The sequence below is a fragment of the Stylophora pistillata genome, chromosome 7 (assembly GCF_964205215.1).
Source record: "Stylophora pistillata chromosome 7, jaStyPist1.2, whole genome shotgun sequence".
Classification (NCBI taxonomy): domain Eukaryota; kingdom Metazoa; phylum Cnidaria; class Anthozoa; order Scleractinia; family Pocilloporidae; genus Stylophora; species Stylophora pistillata.
In genome coordinates this window covers 5319119-5328560 of record NC_142525.1, presented here as the reverse complement: position 1 = coordinate 5328560, position 9442 = coordinate 5319119, and the positions used below count along the sequence as shown (strand labels likewise).

The window sequence follows — 9442 nt, the reverse complement described above, 5'->3', positions numbered from 1 at the left end:
CTGATCTTGTGAGGAAAAATTCTGTGTTGATCACTTGAGGGAGTTGAAGGGTTATGGTACGTTGTTAAATGCACCTCCAACTTTGGACCATCACAGACAGTTTGTAAGGAACAGAGCGGGTGAAAAATTTATACTTAGGAATCAGTCATTATATATGGGGAGGTGTCACATGGTTTCATTTTATGTGTTTTTGCCCTATGAGCACGTAATTCCTTTTTTGACCGTTCCCTCACCTTTGCTAGAGCTTAACAAATTAAAACTCTGTAATGACTACTTATATCAGATTTACGTTTTAGACAATAAATCTGACATCTCGCGAGGCCAAAATTTATTCCGACACGAACTAGTCTGGCTTCTATTTGTTATAGCACTTTCACAAACAAAACTCGACTGTTGACCCAAAAATCGACCAGAATATCGAAAGAGAAAGAGCAGGAAACCTAGAAATGGATAACGCGCTAAGATGGGCTCGTTTCAACAAAGTAAGCGCTCAGACAAAATGTAATGCACTGTGGAAGTAAGGTGAGGTATTTTCATCGAGAATTTAATGGTATTTTTACTTTCCAAGAGCCGTCGTAAATATTCCCCTACAAACTTGTATATTTTCGCAAGGTGATCATCTCACAACTGGAGCTTGGGCTGCCTGTGGTCCGCTTGATGTTGTATCCATATTGAAAGGAGAAATTCTGTATTTGTCACTGAAATGAGTTAAAGAGTTAAACGCGAAAAATAGAAGCAGCGTACCTTTCACTGACTTCGCGTCTCAGTGCTACATTACCAAAATTTATAGATTTTTTCGTGGAAAGTGCTGACCGTACGATATTTGCGCACGAGTTTGTTTTCCGAAAACGAACGAAGGAGGTTTTGCGAGCGAGTGAGTCAAACGTAACTCCCTTATGGAGTTTGACAGAGTTTCTGCGAATGACACAAAAGTATTGAATATATTTGCTGGGTCGTAATGACGGGGAAAACTAGCTTCAGTGCAAGCACACCATACCAAGCACGCACCAAGGACTGTCAAGCTATCCTTCTCAACCATCTCCAGTTTCTATATACTTTAATACAATTCTATACTTATTAATTAGTTATAATTTATAATTAACTAATAATTAAATACAATTATAATTAATAATTAATAATTAATTTATTAGTTATACAATTCTATTTAGGTAAATCAGACTTGTTTCATTCTGGGTAACTCTAGTCGACTGATTCTAAAATTGAAAGAAATGAATTAACATCCAACTTGGCCGCTGTCAACGTGGGACTCTTAAGCCAACATTGAACTGGCTGACAACATCGGTGTAGTAACACAAAATTCAATTTAATTGTTGTCAACACTGGACTACATTATCAAGTAGTTGTTTTGATAAGGCTTCACTGGCTGTTCCTGTTTTCCATTAATCGTGCAATCTCACCAGTTTCTCGGTAATTTCTCTCTGAAATCTTATAGAAATCTTCGCTCTTCAGCAAAACATGAAAGACGAAACGGTTCACCGCGAGAGCGAAGAATTGGCCTGTATGACGCCGTTCTCACTATTCCATGATTATTGGCGAATTTGGAACGCTTGTAAAGAATTCAGCATCGAAATATTTATCGCGGCGTTCAACCGACTGAAATCATTACGTCAAGAAATTGCCTAAGTATCGCTGTGATCCTAGCTGAAAGAATAGCCACATCTTGAGACGAGCACGTGACGATTGAAAAACCTCCCAAATGAGGTCAAATCGCGGTAATTGAGAACTTTATGCAAACGGATGTTACTAAAGGTGGAGATTGGTAATAAAGAACGGGTGATGGGGAATAGGAAATGGAAAATGGAAAACGAGGAATGGGGAATAAGGAATGGAAAATAAGGAATAGTAAATGGAGAATATTGAAAGAGGAATGGGGAATGAAGAATAAGTAATGGAGAATGGGAATGTAAAACGACGAATGGGGAATGGGGAATGAGGAATGGGAAATAGATAATGGAGAATAGAAATGGCCAATGGCGAACGGGGAATGGGAAATAGATGAAAGAAAATAGAAATGTGGAATGGGGAACGGGAAAATAAAATGGGAGGTTGAAAATGGGACACTAATATTCTTGGAGATTTTACGTTTATAATGCGCGATAGATATTTTCAGCGTTGATTATCGATATCCACGCTTTCTTTCTAAAACGTTTAGAGACAAAATTAAGTAATAGAATTAATGGATGTTAACAGCTAAAGGATGCATTAAAACTACAGTTTATTTGTTTCATTAACACGTGATAGGTCGAATTAGAATTGTTGCGATTACTGAAAAAGCTATATTACTGTTTACTTGAAAAATTGGTAAATTGTAGGTTACAAAGTGGTTAGCCGTTAAATGCTTGATTTCACTACTCAACTTCGAAGGACAAGCGAGCCCACAGTCGAATATCCCGCGGGCTATGAAGGTAGATCGTCGACAAAATGTTCGACTCGTCGTTTCGTTATGGCGTTTCGTCGTTTCCGCCCGCCGTTACTACTAGTCGAGTCGTTGTTTTCAGAGTTCGAGTCACCGTATTAAAAGTCGACTCATAACTTCGTGAGTTCGTTTCGTCGTCTTATCAGGTCGATGCGTCGGCTGGTCTCTTTGATTCCGAGTCGTCGTTTTACGAGTCCGACTCCTCATCGACCACATCGGTTCGTCGTCGTTTGTCCTTTTCCCATTTCGTCATGGCGTTTCATCGTTTCGTTATGTCGTTTCGTCTTTTCGCTATGTCGTTTCGTCGTTTCAAGGCGAAGTGAAGACTCTTAAACATAGCGACTACACTATGAGCTGGTTTCGCACCAGTTTTCACATTCGATGACGTCATGCCCCCCCCCCCTCCCCACTCAGTTTTCAGTGTTCACTGGCACGATTTTATGTGCAAACAAACGTCCCTTCCTATGCTTTTATCAACCGCTAAACAAAGTTGATAAACCTATGACGGCAGAAGCACGACGTCCGAACTGCGTCTAAGTATCGGTGCAATCTGGAAGAATAGTCATAACTTAAAGCGTGCTTGTCGCGATTGGGGAAAAAAAAAAACAAAATGTGTAAAATCTAGCAGTAAGTTTTGCTCTAAATCCCAACTACATGACGCAGTCACTAAAATACATCGTCACTTCCTTACCAAAGTTCGGGAGTCTTGTCGAAAATTTCGGAGGAACTTGTATTTTACTCAACGGCGGTCTTATCGTAAGACCCATAAGGGTCTTATTTAGAACTGAAAGCGAAACCAGGTCTGTCTGTCTGTCTGTCGAGATGTACTGACACTAGGCAGACGTTAATCAATCTCCTTATTTTGTTATTTTTGCGATAACGGAAGGAGCACGATGTTACAATTCAACTTCGGGTTCGTCTTCAAACGGCTAACAAATGATAAGAACAATTAAGCAATTGAAGACTTTTTCCGTATTTCCATGACCTCATCAACATAAGTTGTCTTTATGAAGTTCCTGGTCAGTTTTATCAAAAATTTCTGTTTACCTTTTCTTGCAGCCTTCCCTCCTTTTTTTCGCAAACCTTTTTATTCACGAAACGGACTTCGCCGAAAAGGAAGAACTGCTGCGGTCTAGTTTGTTGATTGTGCAAATAAATTTACCCGAGAGTCACTCAAGAATCTCTTCGTATCAGTCGCTCTTAAATAGCATCTTAATATAAAGAAGAAATAGAGAAAAATGGGAAGTTGTGGCAAGACCGCAAGATTAGAAAAAGGAATCGTGGAATGCGGCAAAAAAAATGTACTTTTGTATTTATTCTGTAGGCAAGTCTCTTAGTTTGCGTCAAAGAAGGTGAAGAGTCAAGAGGGCTGAAATAATCTCACAGGCCCTGCGTGTAGCGTGCTCATCCAGTTATGCGGTTAGTGGACCGAAAAAATTAATGTTTATAACGAGAATTCGATAAATTTATGCAGACCCTGGACTGCTTCTTGGTCGGTTTGCATAACATCAAGGTTACTGCAGTTTAATGCTGTTAAAACTCTCTGTTCAATGACAATTTTGACATTTTGGCGTATAATTGCCAACCAACACTCTGCATTGAAAATTTAACTTTATTCACATTTCTTACAGTTGCTATGTACAGTGGCAAGATTGTTTTCCGATTTACAAGAAATGAGGATAACTTTCAGAAAGGTAATGTCTACTCTGGTTTTATAATTTCCTTCTGTTTAAGATTATCCTCAAACTTATCGATTTCTGCCATGGCTTCTACAGCCTCGTCATCTTCTTCACTGGACTCTCTATAAAAAAAATACAACAAAAAACAAATACATAAATTTGGAGAAAATTGTAGTAAGACTACGCTGTAACAAAACACAAAAGACATTGCGAACTTTCCCACTTACGAGATATTGAAGACAAGGTCTCAGGGCTGACGATGTGAAATTGCTTCTTTCTGCTCAAGGTAAATCGAAGATATTGGTTTTGTTAATTAATTGTGACATTTTCACCTGTGGGGGGGGGAGGGGGAGAATCTTCAGATTTAGAGGGATCACATGGTTTTCAGGGGAACAGAAGGGGGATCAGTCGTTACTAAAAGAGTATAAGGGGGGGGGGGAGGGAGGGAACTGTAAGAAACTGACTTCCACTGAAGAATACTAGAGAGCTTTAGGGGGGAGAGGCCACAAGGTTAATTTCATGGAGACACAACCAAAACACCTTGACCTCCCCCTGAAAAAAAACTGTCTCTTTTTTGAAATTTAAAATACAGTTTTCCCCCTCCTCTCCTCCTTTTGAATTCTGTTTGTATTTACATGCGGCCAGCATGATTTTACAAATTAGCCAATCATGTCAAGGCACTTTAACCTTGACATTGAAGATAGACAGAGTGACATGTTCCACACACACACACCTTTTGTTGTTTGTTTTTATGGAGTATTTCTGAGTTTTCTTTCTTTGAGAAGTTTCTCAGATTTTAATTTAATCCACATGTTGTGGTTATTTCAAAACATATTCTTTTTCATCAATACAAATTTCTACAAAGTTTGGACTGGAAGTTTTTACTCCCTTCTCCCTAAACAACAAATGTCATGACTGTTTCCCCAAACATGGCACGGCCTGCATGGTAACGGCAGTATGCACACACACAAAAGAAACTCACCTTAAATCTCTCATCCTTTCGTTTGGCCAGTGTCTGTTGAGCTTCTTCTCTAAATGAAGTCTGCAAGATGCAAAGACACTTCAAGATTAAGATCAGTCTGGACTTGACCTCTTAAATCTGTCACCAGGTGTTCAAAGAGCAGACATGCAAGGAAATGCTATCCAGCAGATAAGATTTCACAAAAACTGCAGTGCTATCTATCGATCCTAGAGAGATTTTTGCACTGAGTCAAAAACAGTATCCATCTTTTGAACAACTGTGGCAAGGAAGATAATTTTTATCAGGACACCGCACTAACTTTTCAAGTTACTTGTGGCTAGTGGCTCGTGACAACTTAGATGTTACAACTGTTTCAGTCTGTTTACTATCCAAATTGGCTATTGGAAATATAAAACCACTGGGCAAAACTGAATTTCTACTAGTCTGTGGCTATACATAGTTGGATTCTGTTAGTGAAGAGCCCCACATGTTCATACTGTTACTATGTGACATATGTAAATACATACAACACAACATACCAGTTGGCAATTTTCTGACAGCACTGCCACCTAGCGGTGTGGAGGAGTGGTGGCCTCATGGTTAGAGTGCTCTACTCCGGATCGAGTGGTCCGGGTTAGAGCCCCGGCCGGGACATTGTGTTGTGTTCTTAGGCAAGACACTTTACTCTCACATTGCTTCTCTTCACCCAGATGTATAAATGGGTACCAGCGATTTAATGCTGGGGGTAACCCTGCAATGGACTGGCATCCCATCCGGGGGGAGTAGAAATACTCCTAGTCACTTCATGCTACAGAAACCGGAATTAAGCACCAGCCTAATGGGCCACTAGGCTCATAAACAGACTTTACCTTACCTACTGCCACCTAGCTAGCAGGTGGCAAACTATTATCCTGCTATTGCAACACCAGAATCTCAGCTGACCATATATACTATCCTATAGTTCAGGAGGAAATTGGTAGCTTCATGGTTTAAGTGCACTTGACTCCAGATCAAGTGGTCTGGGTTCGAGCCCTGGCCAGGGACAGTGTTGTGTTCTTGGGCAAGACCCTTTACTCTCTCAGTGCCTCTCTTCACCCAGTGCTCGAAATTAGTGGTCGTCTGGTTGTCCAAGACGACCAAAAAGTTTGCCAGGCAACCAATTTTTAGTAAAATTAAGAGGCTGGTTGTCCAGACCAAAAAAAAAAAAACGGACAACCCCACCAAAAATAGAAAATGAATTAACCATAAACAGCACCTGACCTACGTGATGGTTTTCTTTTGTCAATGTCCGGTAGTGTGAAGTTAATAATAATTTGCCTCAGCTGAGCATTTTCGTGTGTTTTGGATATCTGTAAATTTTATAAAACATTGCCTGGTATGAAAGTGTAAGAGAAAAACACAAAGTTTCTTGTCTGGAGGTGATCAAGATCAAAGACACCACTTTGAATATGCCACAACTTAAACCCAGACTTCCACAAAAACCATTGCCGCACACTAAGAACTATGGGATTAGTTCAAGCTTGACCACCATGTGATTACACCTCAAGTTCTACACGGCGTAAAAATGGACGTTTTTTTGAGTAGTGCACTTAAATGTGTGGGTTTTTCTACTGGGCAACCAAGGATTCATCAGGGGAACCAAATTCACGGCTTTGGTTGCCCAGCTTTTGAAATAGGGACAACCTGGATTTTTTTTAATTTTGAGCACTGTTCACCCAGGGGAATAAATGGATACTGGTGAATTTAATTCTGGGGGTAATCCTGTGATCCAGGGAGGAGTAGAAATACTCCTAGTCAATTCATGCTATATATGGAAACCAGATTTAAGTGTTTGGCTCATAAACAGGCTTTACCTCTTTTAGCATTGTGCGGCAAACTATTATCCTGATATTGCCACACCAGGATCTTAGCTGACCATACTTAAACCCATAATGAATTAATCATCTGCTGAATTAGAGGTCTAATGTTTCTATCAAGCCAGAGTGAAACTCAGTGGCAATCTGGTGCTCTTATAACATCTACTTGCCTCGCACAGGGCTCAAAACAATAAAAATTAATAAACCATAATAATTTAAGCTTTACCAAAGGCGCTAGAAAAGACACCACAACTTGAACCAAACAGACAGATGTAACACACCCAACAGTCCAAAGGTAAATTGTATAAGTCTCTAAGTCATGGTATGTTCACCAAACTATCTACATATTGGGTATAAAAACTACCAAAATTCAAAAAGTCTTCTCACTATTTTTTGCACATAGTCGGCGAGTTCCTGTTCTTTTCCCTTCTGAGCATCCTCCAAATGGGTTTTAAGTCCTAAAAACAAGATGAAGTTTAATATTCAACATGGAAAAGTCGAGACAACTTTTTTTATATTGAAGCCTAGGGGTCTAAATATCTAAACAAAGTTTAGTCATTATTTAACACACTGCATCCCTAAATAATCCTTAAATTTAGCTGACACTTTTAGCCGAAGATTTATTTGTATAAACAGTGTCCAGAGGGTCAAAACTACCAGTGGAAGGACATTTATTTCATTAAATCAACCCTTTTATGGAGAAAGCCTAAGGCCCACTGATTGTGTAAAAACCGAGGTTAAGGTTAGACCTCGTGTAAGTAAGTGGTTTTTAACATTTAGAACCCCAATTGGTGGAAAAAAGGAGGAGTTGTAACTGAAATTCACTTACTTGGATCATTTTCCATTTCCAACAAAGTTCTGTGTGTCTGATAGGTTCCAGCTAATTTCTTGCCTGCAATTAAAGGATCAATTCGAATTGCCATTACCCAAACTCAAATTGAAGTTAGGGACCTAACATTATTTACAGGGAGGGCGGGGGGGTGGGTGGAAATGAGATGAGGGTGCTACCAAAATTTTGTGTGCACATAAAAAGGGGGGACCAAATAAAATTCTGCAATAACAATACCAGCAAAATTGACTTTTTATGTTTTAATTGGAGACTCTGACAAACAAAAGACTCAATCTAAACAAGATCTGGCCGAAGGGCCACCTAGTTTCGTCATTTCTGGGTATGCAATTTTGTGTTATTTTGTGGGTTGGAACTTGGTTTGAATAGGGAAAGTATGTATAACTACGTCTTAATAACATTTCATTTTGGTTTACAAAAAATGTTTTGGTATAGTATCTTAGTATCTGCCAAAAAATTAGTTTAAAGAGTTAAGTGGGGGGGGGGGGGGGGCAATAAAAAGTGTGTCACCAATAAAGAGGGGACTTGAAGTTTTTGAGAAGTTTATTAATGATTTCCGCCAACCCCTCCCCCCCCTCCCTCTAAATAATATTAGGTCCCTTAATAACCCAACTGAAAACAGATCACCAAAGTTAAATAGGCTAAAAATATATTACATATGTTTTAAACTAGACATAATTATTACAAAAATTCCACCGAATATATGAATTAGATATATTATCCACTAAATACTTCTTAAGACCTGCCTTAAAACTATTTACACTTCCTGCTCTCCGAGTATCAAAGGGCAAAAGATTCCAGGAATCAACTATTCTGTGAAAAAAATTATATTTGAGAGGATTTGTCAGTTCTTGCGTATTCCTTCTTGATAATGATTTGATCATATTTACTAAATGAATAATGGTTAGCATCCGAATAAACCTTTGGGCAGATTCCTGTAAGTGTTTATTTCCCACACCTCTAGAAGGCGTCAGAACCGCGAATTTGCACTTGAGGCCGTAAGATCTTTAACGAGAGGTAACCGCTGTTCCCAAGATTAATTTTTAAAGAGTATTTTAACGAACCGTTTCCGGTATGAGGTGCTGTTTTTAGGCGGTGATTTATTCCACTGACGACTAATGTAGACTTCTGTTCCGGGGGAGGATCTATACACTTCCAGAAAGCATTCGCATTCTCGATGGTTTCGGCAGAACTTCCTGAAAAACTCACCGTTGCTAGGTCCGCCATGTTGATTTTGTTTTCGTTTCCAGGGATGCACGGTAACCTTCATCTTTCCACAGGCTACCCACACTACTAGTGCACAGCTTTCCTTAAGTCCATGCAATGTGCAGTGTTTTGGTTCACTTCGATGACTTGACGTTGTGAAATAAGGCCTTGTACTAAGAAATTCAGTCTTGAATGTTATCCCCATTTTATCTTAATTTAAAAATCTGCCAACTTTCTCAATCTGACCTTTCATGTAGTAATAAAAAAGGGAAAACAGTATTAAAGCTCACCAAACCCTCGCAAGATAATTTGGGTTTTATCAACTGAGTTCATAATGTAATTTGGCCTCTGTAAAGAGTTTCATGGCTGATGTTTCTGTTAACCCTTCTGAAATTCTCCATCTTCAGGAATCCTGCCAAGATCCTGCAAGGTCTCATAAGGGACCCATTTGGTGGT

At 39.3% G+C, this 9442-nt stretch overlaps 1 pseudogene across 1 annotated transcript; it reads right to left on the bottom strand.

The window, feature by feature from the left end:
* Positions 1-4031: 4031 nt before the first annotated feature.
* Positions 4032-9243, bottom strand: LOC148726325 (uncharacterized; annotated as a pseudogene). The gene is made up of 6 exons (XR_015989397.1): positions 8845-9243; positions 7763-7825; positions 7321-7391; positions 5099-5158; positions 4344-4393; positions 4032-4238 (listed from the first exon to the last, which is right to left on the bottom strand). The product of XR_015989397.1 is annotated as an uncharacterized LOC148726325 (transcript).
* Between the last annotated feature and the right edge of the window lie 199 nt (positions 9244-9442).